We start from the raw sequence: 3,705 nt of genomic DNA, 5'->3' as shown, positions 1-3,705 counted from the left end.
ATCAGCGACGAGATTTTCTGCTCCCTTTTTGTCTCGGATCTCAATATCGAACTCTTGTAAGAGTAAGATCCAATGGATTAATCGTGGTTTAGCATATTGTTTTGAAAATAGGTATCTAAGAGCAGAATGGTCAGTATAGACCACCGTTTTAGCTAGAACGAGATATGAACGAAATTTGTCAAAAGCAAGGACAATAGCAAGGAGTTCTTTTTCAGTAGTTGTGTAATTCGTTTGTGCTCCTTGTAACGTCTTACTAGCATAATAAATAGGTTGAAATCGTTTTTCAATCCTTTGTCCTAAAACGGCTCCCATTGCAAAATCACTTGCATCGCACATGAGTTCAAACGGTAGATTCCAATTTGGAGTTATCATGATCGGCGCATTCGTGAGTTTTTCTTTAAGAATATTAAAAGATTCGATGCATTCATCTGAAAAGATGAATGGAGCATCATTTTCTGGGATTTTATTCATAGGAGTGGCAATTTTAGAAAAATCTTTTATGAAACGTCGGTAAAAACCGGCATGCCCTAGAAAACTCCTAACTCCTCTAACATTGGTGGAATGTAGAAGTTTAGCAATTACATCTACTTTAGCTCTATCCACTTCAATTCCTTCTTTTGAAATTTTATGACCAAGAACGATGCATTCTTTAACCATGAAATGGCATTTCTCCCAATTAAGTACTAAATTTGATTGTTCTTATCTAATAAGCATTCGTTCAAGATTAACTAGACATAATTCAAATGTATCACCGAAGACTGAAAAGTCATCCATGAAAACTTCCATCATTCTTCTATCATGTCGTGAAAAATCGCCATCATGCATCTTTGAAAGGTTGCAGGGGCGTTGCAAAGTCCAAATGGCATGCATTTGTAAGCAAAAGTACCATAAGGGCACGTGATCGTGGTTTTCTCTTGGTCCTCGGGTGCGATTGGAATTTGAAAGTATCCGGAAAAACCATCAAGAAAACAATAGTAACTATTTCCGGCTAGTCTTTCCAACATTTGATCAATGAAAGGTAAGGAAAAGTGATCTTTTCTGGTGGCGTCATTTAATTTTCGATAATCAATACAACCACGCCATCCTGTTACAGTCCTAGTAGGAATAAGCTCATTTTTCTCATTTGTGATGACAGTCATGCCACCCTTCTTAGGTACGCATTGAACTGGGCTTACCCATGGACTATCATAGATTGGATAAATTAAACCTGCATCAAGCAGTTTAATAATTTCTTTCTTAACAACATCTTGCATATTAGGATTTAGTCTTCGTTGGCGTTGCACATACGTTTTATCACTTTCTTCCATAAGGATTTTATGTGTGCAATACGAAGGACTTATTCCTTTAATATCATGAATCTTCCATGCAATGGCTGGTTTATGAGCTTTTAGCACAGAAATGAGTTGATATTTTTCATTTTCAATAAGAGAAGACGATATTATTACAGGTAATTCAGATTCACCATGTAAATAAGCATATTCCAAATGGTTTGGAAGTGGCTTTAACTCTAATGTCGGTGGTTCTTCTATCGATGATTTGTATCGATATCTGTCTTCCTCTTTTAGCATTTGAATTTCTTTTGTTGTTGGTTCATATCCATTAACTATGAGTGTAGCTAACATTTCAGCTTCATCAATTGGTTCAGTTCCTTCTCCTAAAGAACATTCTTCTGTTCCTTGTAATTCTGGAAATTCTTGTAACAATTCTGCATGTGAATCTATAATTCGAATATAATAACATGTATCATCTGCAAATTGCGGTTGTTGCATGACTCTATCAACAGAAAAGGTAACACTCTCGTCCTCTATACTTAGGGTCAGTTTCTTACCGAACACGTCTATTATTGCTTTAGCCGTGTTTAAGAATGGTCTTCCTAATATGAGAGGAACTGGAGAATCTTCTTCCATGTCCAGAATAACAAAATCTACTGAAAATACTAAAGTACCAACTTTAACTAGCATGTTTTCCATTATCCCTCTAGGATATTTTACTGATCGATCAGCTAGTTGTATGCTTATTCGTGTTGGTTTCAATTCTCCAAGGTCTAGTTTATTTATACTAGCACCTAAATCTGCCAATGCTTCTATTGAACTAAGACTACCCAGAAAACATGGAATTGTGAAACTTCCTGGATCTGAAAGTTTTTCTGGTATCTTTTTCAATAGTACTGCAGAACAATTAGCATTTATTGTAACAGCCGAGAGTTCTTCCATTTTCTTTCTATTTGTGATTAGATCTTTCAAAAATTAACATATCTAGGAATTCCTGAAATCACATCAATGAAAGGAAGATTGACATTTATTTGTTTAAACATATCCAAGAATTTAGATTGCTCGACTTCAAGTCTTTCTTTTCTCATTTTACTTGGGTAAGGAAGTGGTGGTTGGTATGGTTTAACATAAGGTTTAGCCTTAACTGTGTTATCTTCATTAACCTTTTCAACTACCGGTTCTGTTTCCTTTTCTTGATCAGGTTGTGGTTCCTGTGTAGTAGGAATAGCATCATCAGAAATTATAGGTATTTCAGGTGGTTTAAGTGTGATACCACTTCTTGTGGTAATGGCTTTAGCTGTTTCATTCCGGGGGTTAGCATTTGTATCGCTAGGTAAACTTTCCGGTTTTCTTTCACCTATCAACATTGCTAGGTTGCTTACTTCTTGTTCCAGATTTTAAATAGGAGCTTGTTGATTTCTAAATGCTTGAGCATTTTGTTCATTCGTTTGTTTCTGAGATGTGAAAAATTGAGTTTGAGATTCAACTAGCTTCGACATCATATCTTCTAAATTTGGCTTTTTATCATCGGTTTGTGGTGGTTTGTTTTGAAAAATAGGTCTTTGCTGATTGTAAGTATTGTTAGATACTTGTTGATTGCTAGGACCTTGTTGGTTGTTGTATGAAACATTTCGGTTATAATTCTAGTTTTGATTGTAGATTGGTCTTGGCGGTTGATAATTATTCTGATAATTATTTCCATGCCTTTGGTTCATGTATGAAACATTCTCTCTTTGTTCCATTGTTTGTTCAATACTGAGACAATCTTTTGTCAAATGTGGTCCTCCACACTGCTCACAACTAATTCGTATTGAGTGAATATCTTTAGTCATATTTTCCATTCGTCTCTCGACAGCATCTATCTTTGCGGAAATGGAATCAAAGTCATGGCTAGAATCGGCTCTAGATGCTTTAGATGATCTAACGATATCTTTTTCTTGATGCCACTCATGTGAGTGGGAAGCAGTGTTATCAATAATTTTGTAAGCTTCAGGTGCGGTTTTCTTCATAATGGAACAACCAGATGCTATATCGATGTCTTTTCTTGTAGTGATGTCGCATCCTTGGTAGAATATTTGTACTATTTGATAAGTGTCTAAACCATGTTGCGGACATCCTCTCAACAACTTTCCAAATCTTGTCCATGCTTCATATAGAGTTTCATTTGGCTTTTGTGTGAACGTAACAATTTCTCCTTGAAGTCTTACGGCTTTAGATGCCGGAAAGAATTGTTTAAGAAAATTTTCAACTAAGACATCCCATGTATCAATCGCCCCTTCATGTAACGATTCTAACCAATCTTTGGCTTCTCCCTTTAAAGTCCAGGGAAATAACATGAGATATATATGTTCATCCTCAACTTCTCTGATTTTGAATAGAGTACAGATCCTATTAAATGTTCGAAGATATTCGTTTGGATCTTCCTTCGGCGCAC

At 35.8% G+C, this 3,705-nt stretch overlaps 1 non-coding gene across 1 annotated transcript; it reads left to right on the top strand.

Moving 5' to 3' along the window:
- Nucleotides 1-3,368: 3,368 nt before the first annotated feature.
- Nucleotides 3,369-3,475, top strand: LOC139887344 (small nucleolar RNA R71). The gene has a single exon (XR_011773179.1). It is a non-coding gene; the product is annotated as a small nucleolar RNA R71 (small nucleolar RNA).
- Nucleotides 3,476-3,705: the final 230 nt, after the last annotated feature.

Source organism: Rutidosis leptorrhynchoides, chromosome 1 (genome assembly GCF_046630445.1).
Source record: "Rutidosis leptorrhynchoides isolate AG116_Rl617_1_P2 chromosome 1, CSIRO_AGI_Rlap_v1, whole genome shotgun sequence".
Taxonomy (NCBI): domain Eukaryota; kingdom Viridiplantae; phylum Streptophyta; class Magnoliopsida; order Asterales; family Asteraceae; genus Rutidosis; species Rutidosis leptorrhynchoides.
The sequence above is the reverse complement of the archived record's forward strand: the minus strand, read 5'-3'. Positions and strand labels throughout refer to the sequence as shown.